The sequence below is a fragment of the Somniosus microcephalus genome, chromosome 2 (genome assembly GCF_052327205.1).
Source record: "Somniosus microcephalus isolate GS21.2 chromosome 2, FLI_Smic_1.0, whole genome shotgun sequence".
NCBI lineage: Eukaryota > Metazoa > Chordata > Chondrichthyes > Squaliformes > Somniosidae > Somniosus > Somniosus microcephalus.
The window spans coordinates 11,905,709-11,920,850 of record NC_140988.1 but is presented as its reverse complement, the minus strand read 5'-3'; positions in this window follow the sequence as shown (position 1 = coordinate 11,920,850).

Below are 15,142 nucleotides of genomic sequence, written 5' to 3'. Positions count from 1 at the left end.
CAGCAAGCAACCAAGGTGATTGCGTTAGTAAAGCAACAACAAGAAAAGGTTTTCCAAGGTTTGAGATAATGAAGAGTGCTTTGACTGAAGTGAACTTGGTTTCACTACCACAAACAGCAAAGAGAGGCAAGCTCCTCTAGAGATGGACCACGGATGAGTCACTTGTGGAATGAAACTGGTCGGAGTTGTAGGTGCGGATTGTAAGGTCTCATTAATATTCAGGGCTTCACAGGAGCACAATAAGACAAAAATTGGCACCGAGACAAGGAAGGAGATATTAGGAGAGGGGACTAAAAGCTTGGCCGTAGAGGTAGGTTTTAGAGAACCGTCTTAAAGGAAGAGAGAGAGGTAGAGAGGCGGAGGGGTTTAGGGAGAGAATTCCAGAGCTTAGGGCCTCGACGGTTAAAGGCACAGCCTCCCCTGGTGGGGAGAAGGAAATGGGGGATGCAGAAGAAGCCAGAGTTGGAGGAAGGCAGAGATCTCAAAGGGTTGTAGGGCTGGAGGAGATTACAGGGATAGCGAGGGGTGAGACCATGGAGGATTTAAACGCAAGGATGAGAATTTTTAAATTGAGGCATTGGTGGGCCAGGAGCCAATGTAGGTCAGCAAGCGCAGGGGCGATGGGTGAACGGGACTTGGTGTATATTGGAATAGTCGAGTCTGGAGTCTCAGTCAGCAGCAGGTGGGCTGAGGCAGGAGCATGCACTTTTGTGCAGTACAATTCCCAGTATAGAAACCACATAATCTGCCCTCCAGCATCCTCAGCTCAGCCAAGTTGCTCCTGATTTGTACCTTTCAAGGCAAACTTTCACAGGTTTCATTCTGTCAACAATCCAGTCCATTTGCTTCTCCAAAAGACTCCACACACACCGATGCATTGAGCACATTCCGTGCAGAGTCCAACTCATTCCCAAGGAATCATTTGCTCCAGCAATTTGCCTCATGTATCAATCCAAGTCCCAAGCGATCCAACCTCAGCAATGAGCAGCATGTATTTGAGAAGCTTCCTTGCGAACGAACATTGCCTTGGTGTGAAACTACTTCAGACTTTTTCTTTCCTCCGCCTGTCCTTACAGCTTAACCTCTCCCTGAAGCAACTTCAGATCTGATCTTCTTCGCACTGCCAAAACCCAACTACTTAGAAGCATACGCCCTCAGGATAAGCGGTTAGGGAACACTGAATTGACATGTTGATCATAAGGAAGCCTACATCCTGAAGACATTGAAAGCAATGTGGCTATCTCCCACTCTTATCTTGAACAGAATTAAAAATGATAAAAATAAGACTTGCAGAGCAAATAAAACAACTAATAGAGGTAGATTCTAGTTAAATATAGGTATTTTCTTCACGAGCTAATGTTTTCTGACCAAAAACTTGCAAACAGCTGACAACAATGATAAAAAGAGCGCCAAGACAGTCCACTAAATTAATATCGTAATTAAGTGGCTGCCCAACTCAGTGGTAATACTCTTGCCTTTGAGCCCGAAAGTCATGAGCTCTACGCCCCTCTTCGGGAGATGAGTGCAAAATCTAGGCTGACACGCCAGTGCAGTACCGAGGGAGCGCTGCACTGGCGGAGGTGCCGTCTTTCTGAGGAAACATTAAATCCGAGGACCCGTCAGCCAGTTCAGGTAGACGTAAATGAGCCCCATGGCATTATTCAAAGAAGAATAGGGGAGTCCTCCTGGTGTTCCGACCAACATTTATCCCTCGACCAAAACAGATTAAGTGACCAACGGATCATTCTTCTCATTGCTGTTTGTGGCACCTTGCTGTGCGCAAATTGGCTGCTGTGTTTGCCTGCATGACGACACTTCAAAAATACATCATTGGCCATGAAGCACTTTGAGATGTCAACATAAATGCAAGTTTTTAGCCTTTTTGATTAGAAGCATCTATGGAAACTTTTTTTTATCCGGCACGGACGTGACCGATGTGGTGCCGGTTCATCAAAAATTCCAGATAACCGAAAGCTATAGTAAAAGATACGGAGCTGAGAGCTCCGTATAAAGCAACAAACCCTCAAGTTCAGAACAATGGCCACAAGTTCCAAGCATCTCTGTAGCTTAGCAACAGCTGCAGCCACACCCTTGCACAGCAACAGATGGAGGAAGGCAAGTAATAAAAGTTACCTGAACCTACTCCTGAATTTTGCCGGTTAACCGAGATTTCCGATTATTTAGGTGCCAGTAAATCGAAAGTTTCCTGTAAATGTCGGTCAAAACAATGGGGAAAAATTGGGTCGTGCCCCCTGACATGAATCAGTAATTCATGACTTATGAAATAATACTGAGCGGCCTGTGGGTGGCGCTGTCCAGGGAGAGTCTAAATGCTTGGGCATGGGCCCAGCTTGCGCAGGACATTCTTAACAGGAACTAGTGAAGGACACAACTAGACCTCCATGTTGTAAAACAGTTGATTAAAGCTTTGTTTAACGCTTAGACCAAGTGCCTAGTAGTTTTCTTACGTCACCCCCTTTGGGGCGCTGACTTCGCTGGGGTGCTACTTTTAGCGCCCCGAAAAAGGTAGCGCCCCCGCGCCAGAAATTGAATGGTAGCGCCCCAAGCAGGAGGCAGGGCACTACTGGAAGCGCTCCCCTCGCTCTTGGGGTGCTAACATTCAATATGCGCGGCGTTACATGCGACAGCGCCACGCACGTTGGCACATAGCCCCGAGGATTTACAGCCTCCCTCCCTGATTAAAGGGGAGGGGCCTAGCGCAGCACACACCGGGGCCAAGCTGAACCACTGGGGAGCAGGGTGCCAGCAAAAGAGCCCGACACTTAAGTGGAGTGCCGGGCTGACTGATCGCGGCCGGCATCCCGCAGGAGGAGGCAAGAGGGGGACAAGCGCTTGCAGGCGGCCCAAAAAAAAATGGCCGCCCTGCACTGCCCTTTAATTTACGCCACCCCGGCTGCAAGTGCGGCACCCTTACCCTGTCGGACATGGCATCCAGCAGTAGGTCAGTGGGGGCGAGCCAAGTTTGTGGCTGGGGCGCAATCGGGGCACTGCACACGGCGATGATGTCACCGCCGGAGGCGCATCGCCACGGGGCGCTACCGGCTACCACCGCCGCTAACCTCCTGCTGAATTTCACGGGAGGCGTTAGCAGCACCGTGCCAGGGCACTAGGTGCTTTGCGCTCGGGACGCTAAACGGAGGCGCAAAGCAACCCAATTTTTCCCCCAATATGGCTTCCAGCCAATGTAAGACAACGGGGACCTTTTACTTTATTGATGTTTTTGACCTGCACACAAGCGTATGTAGCTCATTCATTTCTTTCTCCAGTTGATCAACATCCATGTTGTGGGCGATAAGCGCTTTGGCCTCAAAATTCCATGGCTGTTTCTGGAACTTTCTGGGAAAGGGGTGGAACCTCTGCCCATCCTTTACAAGGGGAAAGAGTTACGGGGTGGGGACACCTTGTGCTGTGAGTTCCTGCTTCTCCCGGTGCAATCAGGACCTGGACCAGGATACCGAGTGAGACAGGGCGGACTGGCCTCCCGATGGACAGAAGTGGGTTTCCACATGAGGTCCAGGCCAGGGAGGCGGCCTGCACCTCTGAAGACAAAAAGAACCAGGGGTTGGGTCGGTGGGCGGAGGCGGCGGGGGGGAAGCACCATGGGAACTGGGGGGATGCTCAAATGAGGCCAGGCAGCAGATTTTGCGGGCATATGGGGCAGGTGGGCTACAGAGGTGCGCCTGCATGAGCCTATCAGCCCCAAGCAAATTAGGTGTCCCCCAATGTCCCCGCCAATTCCAGCTGGGTCAATGCCCAAGGGCACCGGGCAGGGGCGACACCTTTGGCATCGAGGCCTGTGAGATTTTAGGGCCTATATCTCTTTCATTTCAAGTTTGATTGCAGCAATCAATTGCTCTACTGATAAGGCGATTGATTTGCTTAATAATGCAAATAATAGCGCCGTTGGGCAGATATTGATTATGTTGGAAAAGCCTTGATCCAACGTGATTTAACGAGGAGGTTAAAACAATAAAACGATTGTATAGGATAGATATTGAGAAGCTATTTCCTCTGGTGGGGAAGTCTTTGAACAAGTGGCATAATCATAAAATTAGAGCTGGACAATTCAGGAATGAAATCAGGAAGCACTTTTTCATGCAAAGAGCGGTGGAAATCTGGAACTCTGTCCCCCAAAAGGCTGTCGATGCTGGGGGTCAATTGAAAACTTCAAGACTGAGATCAATGGATTTTTGTTAGGTTCAGGTATCAAGGGATGTGGCTCAAAGGAAGGTAAACCAAGTTTAATCTGACACAAAGGAAGATGGTTGTGGTGATTGAAGGTCAATCATCTCAGCCCCAGGACATCACTGCAGGAGTTCCTCAAGGCAGTGTCCTAGGCCCAACCATCTTCAGCTGCTTCATCAATGACCTTCCCTCCATCATAAGGTCAGAAGTGGGGATGTTTGCTGATGACTGCACAGAGTTCAGTTCCATTCACAACTCCCCAGATAATGAAGCAGTCCATGCCCGCATGCAGCAAGACCTGGATGACATTCAGGCTTGGTCTGATAAGTGGCAAGTAGCATTCGTGCCACACAAGTGCCAGGCAATGACTATCTACAACAAGCGAGAGTCTAACCACTGCCCCTTGACATTCAACGGCATTACCATCACCGAATCCCCCACCATCAACATCCTGGGGGTCACCATTGACCAGAAACTTAACTGGGCCAGCCACATAAATACTGTGGCTACAAGAGCAGGTCAGAGGCTGGGTATTCTGTGGCGAGTGTCTCACCTCCTGACTCCCTAAAGCCTTTCTACCATCTACAAGGCACAAGTCAAGAGTATGATGGAATATTCTCCACTTGCCTGGATGAGTGCAGCTCCAACAACACTCAAGAAGCTTCACACCATCCAGGACAAAGCAGCCCACTTGATTGGCACCCCATCCTCCACCTTAAACATTCACTCCCTGCACCACCGGCGTACCATGGCTGCAGTGTGTACCATCTACAAGATGCACCGCAGCAACTCACCGAGGCTTCTTCGGCATCCCCTCCCAAACCCGCGACCTCTACCACCTAGAAGGACAAGGGCAGCAGATGCATTGGAACACCACTGAAGGGATATTTACTAGTCCTAGCCCCTTTAGGGCTACCCCAGATCAGGCGTATTTCTCAGACGTTCACTTTCAACTAATGTTTGAGGTAGCCGAATCCTAAAGACGCTTAATTGGGTCTAAAGGTCTGGGCTATCTCTCCCTAAACGAAAGGAACAGCACGAGAATGTTACCGTCCTCCAGATAGCGCTTTTAATAAGTTTAGCTAGACTGTAACATTCCAGATATTATGAGGGTCTGGAAAACTCCCCCAGAAATGTAACTCTTCACCAAATAGTGTACAAAGATTGAGTTTGTGAGTTTTTGATATAGAAGATTTATGTGAGACAATTCTAAAAATATATAGAGATTTATTAAAAGAACCGACATGTAATTTACAGTTGGTGAATCAGTCAATCGCAACGTTAACGGTTCTCAAAAGAGAAAAAATACTATCTTTTTAACAGAGAATCTTACTTTTAAATCTTAACTTCGCTACAGTATTACAGTTCTTAAAGGTTTCTTATACAAGATATCCATCAATATCAAATACCTTTGATCCCCGAGGTACAAAGAGTTGGAGACCACAGAGCCGCCTCTGAAGCCGAGAATCGTTTTGCCCGATTAAAGCGAGTCTGATCTCCCATTTGAGAGTTCAATATTTATACCCTTTTGCAGTGGTATTTCCTTTAAGGTTTTCTGCTGATGCAAGTTAATTATCCCTATTCATCTTTCTGCCAACCTCTGCAATTCTTACTGCTACATCAGCTTGTAACATTACAGAATCTTGCCTCATCTCCAGGTGTTCTAGGGTCACGATATAGAACGGTGTAAAAGGCAGGTGTTCCTTATTTTATGTCCTCTTTACGAGGGCAGATGTTCCTTATCTTATGTGCCATCTTTACAAAGTTTAAATTAGAACACCTTATCCAGGGTGAGCCATTGTTTTGTTCCCAAAAGGTCAGCTTGTCGGAGCCATGCACATTCTGTTTCAATAAGGTTATTTATTCACGGTCAACAGCTGTCTTATCTCAATAGCCAGAATTCTTTCATAGCTATTTCATAGTAAGGTTTCTAAATTTCCAATCCCAGTTTGTCATGTTTTAATAAGGCCAGGATTCTTTCATAAGATAGTGTATTTTTCTAAATAGGTTATATGGCTTATTCCTTCACACCACCACCTCCAAGTTCCCCACCAAGTCACACACCATCCTGACGTGGAAATATATCAGCCGTTTCTTCATCGTCGCTGGGTCAAAATCCTGGAACTCCCTCCCTAACAGCACTGTGGGAGTACCTTCACCACACGGACTGCAGCGGTTCAAGAAGGCGGCTCACCACCACTTTCTCAAGGGCAATTAGGGATGGGCAATAAATGCTGGCCTTGCCAGCGACGCCCACATCCCATGAATAAATTTAAAAAATATTCTTCTGGACGTCAAGATTAAAAACATTGGCCCAGTAATTCAGGTCCAAATGCGTGAGTACGGTCTGGGTACTCACGCATCTGGCCGGATGAAATGCCGGCGTTCAGGAAACACCGTGCGTGCAGAGAACGCCGGCATTTCCGGTCCTCTGAACGAAGGGGTTCAGAGGCACAGCGCGTGCGACTGCACAGGCAGCGCGTGCGCAGTGAACTTCGGCGATTTCATTTATGGATTCAGTGAGGGTAAGTCCTTAAAAGTTACACTTGAAAAAAGCATGTGTAAAGTTGTTTCAAGGCTGCGGAGGAAGATATATTTTATCGTGGAGCTTTTGAAAGGCAATATTTTTGTTTGGGAAAGTGAGGAAGGTTATTTTAAGAAATGCTGAGGTTAGTTTTAAAGTTTAAATTTTTTTTTTTAAACGGGTTTTCAGTACGGTAGGTAGAAGGAGCAATTGTGGCTGTGTGAATTGAATGTGAGAATGAGTGTTCTAAAATGAGTAATGTAACATTTCCAACACTTTTAAGAAATAAACTTTTCATCAGTAATAAGTAATTATGTATGTATGTCCGCATATATTCCTTTACGTATATGTATGTATGTTTTATATTCCTTTACTTATGTGTATGAATGTATGGCCTAGAAATTCAGTAAGGCCCCGCCAGGTCTTTAGCGCCCGAAATTTAGCGCTCGCCCGGATTCCCGTAGCGCCCGCCTGAAATTCAGTTGCAGCGACCCAAGACGGAGGCGGGTGCTATTGCAGGGTTTGGCCGCCTCGCTTGGGGCGATGAAAGTCAATTGCAGGCGTCCAGCTGCCGCTGCGGCACCCGATGCGGTGCGGCAGGCTGGGGTACTGCAGGCCTCCTCCTTCTCTTAAGGAGGAGCTGCCTGCAGCCGTGAGATCGCCGCTGGATTCCCCCGGCAAATGAGCCCGGCACCACGGAGAAGTGCCGGGCTCGCGGGAGTCAGACACCAATGCCGCGGGGGGGTGGTGCAGGAGTCCGGGGAGGGAGGTGCGGCCAGGCGGCCGCCGGGAAAGCGGCCGACCGCCCGTCCACCTTTATGCGCCGGCCTCTCGGAGCTGCAAGGCACCGTTTTTCAAACGCTGTTTGCGGCCGCCACGGGCGAGGCGGCCGCAACTGAATTTGGCGGTCGGCACGGAATCGCATTGGAGCCGGGGCGCTGCGCACACCGATGACGTCATCAGTGCCGGCGCAGCGCTACCGGCTAATGCCGATGTTAGGGGCCAACTGAATTTCGGGCGCTACAAAACTTCCGGCGCAAACCACTCTTTAGCCAATAAGTGGGCGCAAACGCGACTGAATTTCTAGGCCTATGTTTTTAATTATGATTTTCCAATAAGTTACTTTCTCTGAAAGTCATAATTAAATACATACATTCATACACATAAGTAAAGGAATATATACATACACGCAAAGGAATATATACAGACATACATACATAATTACTTAAAAGAATATATTACTGATGAAAAGTTTCTTTCTTAAAAATGTTGGAGTCATTTTCACATTTAATAAACACAGCAAATTCAATTCACATAGCCACAATTGATCCTTCTACCTACAGTACTGAAAACCCGTTTTAAAAAACAAAAATAAACTTTAAAACTTACCTCAGCATTTCTTAAAATAACTTTCATCCCTTTCCCAAACAACCGCAGCCTCTGGAGCAACTGTACTCATGCTTTTTTCATGTGTAAGTTGTAAGGACTTGACCTCACTGAAAGCATGAATGAAAGCGGCGAATTTTACTGCGCACGCGCTGCCTGTACAGTCGCACGCGTTCTGCTTCTGAACCCCTTCGTTCAGCGGACAGGAAACGCCGGTTTTCCCCGCATGCGCTGTGCATGCTGAAAACCGGCATTTCCTCCGGACAGACGCGTAAGTACCCCGACCGTACTCGCGCGTTTGGAAGGGAATTACTGGGCCAACATTTTACATGTCAATAAAATGAAAAATTTAACAATTGCACGATTTGCCCCCTCGCATCTGCGACTGAGGGTCCAAGGAGGTGCATTGCGCAACAGGTCATCGTCGTACGTATCCTCACACTGTTCCCTTTCGGGAACTGTATGAAGTGGTGGAAGGATTTCTGGCCACGTTAACACTCCTTCCGTGACCATAACCATCTTCATACCAGCCATTAGGGTGGTTAGTCCTATGGCGTGAGGGTTTTACGGGCTCCCACACCCATCTGAGGGGGGGGGGCCACCCACACCCGCGGACGCAAGTATCCCGCTGGATGTCCACCCAGAATTTATAGTTGGAGCTCCGACTCCACTTGCCGGGACTGTCTGGAGCGGGGTTCGAAACCCTACTCCTTCTGGCCCAGCGGCGGGGATGCTTACCGCTACGCAAAAGGCCCACTCCGCGCAAAAGGTGACACCCATACGTTTCCTGCGCCTTTTCCCTCCCCGTGACTGGAACCCTATGCTGCCACTTGAAAGGCCAAGCTATCATCTGTCCTTTTTGCGGCGCCTTTGACTTCTCATTACCAATGATGAGCAGGCGCTGCGCCTCCACCTCGTTGAGGAGATTGCTGAAGTCATCATCAGTTCAATTGTGAGTTCTTTTAATGCCGTGAATTGTGCTCATTCCAGCCATTTCGCAGTGCTAATCGGATTGGGCCTTTGGCGTAGCGGTAGGATCCCCGCCGCTGGGCCAGACGGGGTAGGGTTTCAAACTCCCACTCCAGACAGTCCCGGCAAGTGGAGTCGGAGCTCCGGCTCTAAATTCTGGGTTGACATCCAGTGGGATATTTGTGTCCGTGGGTGTGGGTGGCCCCCCTCCTTGTATAGCTTGTGGGAGCCCGTAAAACCCTCCCGCCATAGGACTAACCCCCCTCATGGCTGGTTCAAAGATGGTTACGGTCACGGAATGAGTGTTAATCATGGCCATAAATCCTTCCACCACTTCATACAGTTCTCCAAAGGGAACAGTGTGAAGACACGTATGACGATGACATTGGTAAATAAATAAATGGAATTAAAAAAATTATTTTAGGGCTTTTAAAAGTCTTTAAATTGCTTTAAATCTGTTTAAAACTACTTCAGATTCTTCAAAATAATGTAAACGTTTTTAAAAGTTTATAAAAGTTACCAAAAGCTTCATAAAAATACCAAAAACCTATTTAAAATGCTGCTTTGCATGTAAAAATGCTTAGCAGCTTGTGAGAAACATTGGGGGCGTGTCCTATTAAACTGAGACCTCAAGGGGCGTGTCTCACTTGCACAGCGCGCTCCAGGCTTCGCGCTGGCTGCACTCCTGGGCGGCGTGACGTCAGACGCTGCCCGGGATTCTTCTTTTTCAAACTCGAATTGCAGGCGTCCCTGGAGGTGAAATGTCAGCGCGTCGGGTAAGTGCATATACGGGGCTTGCACGCGCGGCAAGCCCCGGACCCGAATTACTGGGCCATTATAATTATATTGCATTTGTGCAATCGATCGTGGCCTTGAAATTCAGTCGCGTAGCGCCTCCTAAGGACCCAAAAATGGCAGGCAGGAAGCGCGCGCGCACTTCCGACCGGAAGTGCACCGCCCGCCATATTGAGTAAGGACAAACAAGAGGCGCCCTTCACCCACGCCTAAAGCAGGCCTTAAGGTGTTTGCATATGCAAATCAGAGGCCTAACGCCTGCTTCAGATCGCCACTGCACCATTGGTTTGCCCCGAGGCAGCCTGTGCCATCGCACTCAGGCAAACTAACCCTACAGATCTCCTGGGGGAAAAAAAGGTAAGTTACTTACCTGTAAACTTTTGCACAGTTGAGTAATTTTGAGCATGATAAGGTGGACAAGGCAGGTCTGATAACAACATCTGATAACAACACCCACATGATATACCTTAATACATTTTCAGTGTCAAAAGAGGGATTAAATCATTTTACTGAGGTTAAATTCTGTACTTTGTCTATACAATATGTCTTTTGCTATGCTAAGTGTCAGCTGTGGTTCAGTGGGCAGCACCCTCATCTCTGAGTCTTGAAGGTTGTGGGTTCTAAGTCCCACTCCAGGAAACTTGAGCATAAAAATCTAGGCTGGTACTCCAGTGCAGTGTTGAGGGAGTGCTGCACTGTCAGAGGTGTTGTCTTTCAGATGAGAGGTTAAACTTGTCTGTTCTCTCAGATGGACATACAAGATCCCATGGCACTCTTTTGAATAAGAGCAGGGGAGTTATCCCTGGTGTCCTGGCCAGTATTTATCCCTCAATTAACATCACTAAAAACAGATCGTTGGGTCATTATCACATTGCTCTTTGTGGGAGCTTGCTGTGTGCAATTGGCTGCCATGTTACAACAGTGACTATGCTTCAAAAAGTAAAGTGAAAGGCGCTATATAAATGCAAGTCTTTCTTTTCATATAACTGGAGCTATATTCCTGTAATCCTGCATCTCTTAATGCTAAATGCCAAATGCTGACCATCTGCCTCATTATTAGCTCTCTTTGAACTGCATCCCTTTCTTTGGAAACTGCCGCCTTGCCAAACAAACTTGGTGACATCCCCATTTCCACGAAATAACCAGGGGAGGCCTTTCGTTACTAAACACTTGCAGACGTATTGGACTTTAGCTGCAGTTCTGCTCTGTTACCTATGATGGCGCTCTAGTACCGTGAGTGAGACAACCACAACTGGATAAGCGCTGAACTGGATCAAACATGCATGAAAGAGAGGAGAAAGCGTATGCAGACTAGAGCAGTTTCACCAGAATGATACCAGGGCTTAAAGGGATAAATGCTGAGGACAGGTTGCATAAACTTTGTTTGTAGTCCCTTGCAACATTCCCGTTAAGCTACACGGCTATTTCGTCTGTTGGCGGGGGGAGGGGGAGGGGGTGGAAACCAGAACAAGGGGGCAGAATCTTAAAATACAACTAGTCAATTCAGGAATCAAATCAGGAAGCAGTGCTTCACATAAAGGGTCGTGGGAAACCTGGAACTCTCAACCCCCCCCAACAGTATGCAGGTGCAGCAGGTGATCAGGAAGGCCAATGGAATCTGGGCTTTTATTGCGAGGGGGATGGAGTATAAAAACAGGGAAGTCTTGCTTCAGTTATACAGGGTATTGGTGAGGCCACACCTGGAATACTGCGTGCAGTTTTGGTTTCCATATTTAAGAAAAGATATACTTGCTCTTGAGGCGGTTCAGAGAAGGTTCACTCGGTTGATTCCAGAGATGAGGGGGTTGACGTATGAGGAAAGGTTGAGTAGGTTGGGACTCTACTCATTGGAGTTCAGAAGAATGAGAGGCGATCTTATCGAAACATATAAGATTGTGAGGGGGCTTGATCGGGTGGATGCGGAGAGGATGTTTCCACTGATGGGTGAGACTAGAACTAGGGGGCATAATCTAAGAATAAGGGGCTGCCCTTTCAAAACTGAGATGAGGAGAAACTTCTTAACTCAGAGGGTAGTAAATCTATGGAATTTGCTACCCCAGAGAGCTGTGGAAGCTGCGACATTAAATAAATTTAAAATGGAGATAGACATTTTCCTAGCAGATAAGGGAATTAGGGGTTACGGGGAGAGGGCAGGGAAGTGGACGTGAGTCTGCATTCAGATCGGCCATGATCCTGTTGAATGGCGGAGCAGGCCCGAGGGGCCATATGGCCTACTCCTGCTCCTATTTCTTATGTTCTTATGTAACAGGCTGTGGATGTCGGGGTCCAATTAAAAATTTCAAGACTGAGATCAATAGATTTTTATCAGGTAAGGGTATCAAATCAGGAACTAATCTTCAGAAAAATGAGTATAATTTAAAAGGAGGGGTTTTAGATACGGATGTATGCCAAGCATGGATGCTCTGATCATGAAGGCTTGGCTACGATGATGGCGCTCTAGTGCCGTGAGTGAGACAACCCACAACTGGTGTGTCAGGGCACGGGGTGAAGTGGATGGTCAGGTCATACGGTGCCAGTGTCCGATGAATAAATCCCGAAGGAGATCTTTTACGGTGCATTGAGAACTGGGAAGCAATTTTCTGGGGGTCAGCAAACAAGGTATAAAGACAGCGTAAAAGCCACTGTGAAACATAGTGCGAAATAGACGTGGGAACAACTCTCTCCAGATAAGAAAGCATGGTGGAAAAACCCTCCGTGAAGGCACCTCCTGTTTTGAGGTCCGGCGCATTTGCCGATGCTGTAGGTAAACGCCAACTGAGGGAGTATCGCTTGAAACATAGAAACATAGAAGATAGGAGCAGGAGTAGGCCATTCGGCCCCTCGCGCCTGCTCTGCCATTCAATGAGATCATGGCTGATCATCCAAACTCAGTATCCTGTCCCTGCTTTCTCCCCATATCCCTTGATCCCTTTAGCCTTAAGAAATATATCGAACTCCTTCTTGAATATATTTAATGAATTGGCCTCAACTGCCTTGTGTGGTAGAGAATTCCACAGGTTCACCACTCTCTGGGTGAAGAAATTCCTCCTCATCTCAGTCCTAAATGGCTTACCCCTTATCCTTAGACAGTGACCCCTGGTTCTGGACTCCCCGGCCATCGGGAACATCCTTCCTGCATCTAGTCTGTCCAGTCCTGTCAGAATTTTGTAAGTTTCAAGATTCCCCAACCTGGTGTATCTGGGATCCACTGTAGGTGCTCATTGCCAGAACACCAAAAAAAACGGTCTCGTCAGTCATCGAAGCACCCACTGCAGAAGATGACATGATGTTCTGACCGACTTCTTCAACGTTGAAGGACGAACTAAATCTGTTAGGAAGCGTAATCCCGTGCCCAAGCACTAGTGACGCTACCTTGCGGTGGATAGGGGTGGGGTAGGGGGAAGGGGGAGGAGGAGACCTGTGGCCCGTTTCAGGAAATTCCTCCCCAATTAACTAAGACAATTAAGTAAGCTCCCAGGGGGAATAAATTGGGTTGATTTGTGCCTCCCATTAGCGCCCGGGCGCAACACCGCTAATGCCTCCCACGGAATTCAGCGGCAGGTTAGCGGCGGCGGGAGCCAGTAGCGCCCCGCAGCGCTGCGCCGCCGGCGATGACGTCATCACCGTGCGCAGCGCCCCGCTCGTGCCCCGGCCGCAAACTTCCCTTGCGCCCCCTGACCTACCGCCGGACGATGTGTGCGACAGGATCAGGGGGCGGTTTGGCAGTGGCGGCAGCGCAAGTTAAAGGGCAGGTGCCGGGCGGCCATTTTTATTTTGGCCACCTGCCAGCACCTGCCAGCCTTTCGCTTTTGTATGCGGGGTGCCGGCCGCAATCGCTCAGCCCGGCGCTCCTCTTGAGTGCCGGGCTGTTCTCACGGCACCCCACTCCCCCGGCGGTCCGGCAGGGCCCCGGTGCGTGCAGCGCTAGGCCCCGCCCCTTTAATCAGAGGAGGGAGCCTGCAATGACGCAGCGCTACGTGCCGTCGTGCGTGGCGCAGCTGCACGTAGCACCGTGAAATTCAGTAATAGCGCCCCAAGCAGGAGGTGCGGTGCTTTCCAGTAGCACCCCACCTCCTGCTTGGGGTGCTACTATTGAATTTACAGCGGGGAGGGGGGTGCTAACAGGTGCTAAAATTGTGAGGCAAGGCTGAGGACGCCGAGGCCCCGCCGATCTTAACAGCAGAGCCTCATTTGAATAAACAATCTGCAGACTGCCGCCCTACAGCCAGCTGGATTGGCTGCCTGGCCAGCAGGAGGCAGTGGGAATTTAGCGGCAGGAGGCCGCAGCCTGGGAACCCGTGGAGAACGACCCCCAGCAGTCAGTGGGAAGAGAGCTTTGCAGCAAGATCGTGGGGTTCCAGCAAAATCGTGGGCTGGGGAGGAGGCCGGGACTGGGGCGGCCCAAGGACTCCTTGAAGGCCGTGGAGGGGCGGGGCAGTGGTGGGGGCAGGGAGGGTGGGGGAAGCATTCCTGCTCCTCCTGGCCCACAAGAAGTTTTAAAGGGAGCCGGTCTTTAATACCTACCTTGGCCAGTCAGCACCCCCCGCCTCGGGTCTGCCACCGGACAGCTGACAGCGCGGGGCTCCTGCGGCTAATTCTACATTGCAGTAACGACGATGTCATCAAGCCGCGACGTTTGAATGCTAACTGGGCCCCGCCGGCCTTTTGCGGGAGCCTCGTGGATGGCCTGACATGGGACAGTAAAAATGTAAACAGCCGGGAAGACGGTGAGTTGGATCCGGGAGGTAGAATCTTTCATTTTTAACCCCTCCCACGCCGCATTCTCACTGGGTGGAAGGGAGAGGGGGTTAAAATTAGGGCTTATGGCTAGCCATCACACATCACTAGACTTACTTAAGCTAACCCTCCCTCCTCCCTCCCCACAATATGTCCCAATTTCCTTAGAAACGTTGGACTATATAGGGCTGGAAATGACCATCTCCATTCAGTGGAATGGTCACAAAATTCTCGCCTCTCCTTAACCATTGATACTCGACAAAAAGCCAAAAGTGAACCTGTTGCACTCTTAAAATTTGTACCATCCTTAAGCTTTCTTCTTTGAGGATACGTTTTTCTTGTACTAGATTTAAAAAGGACCAGTCAGTATTGGACATGGCAGCGCATCAGTTGGAGGTCTATCTCATGACCGAGCCAGAAAGGTACAGAGCCACCTCCCGCCCACAATCCTTTGACTGACATCCAGCAGCCTCCTCACTCACTGCTGCCACAGTGGAAGCAACAGCAAGAATGTGCATTTATATA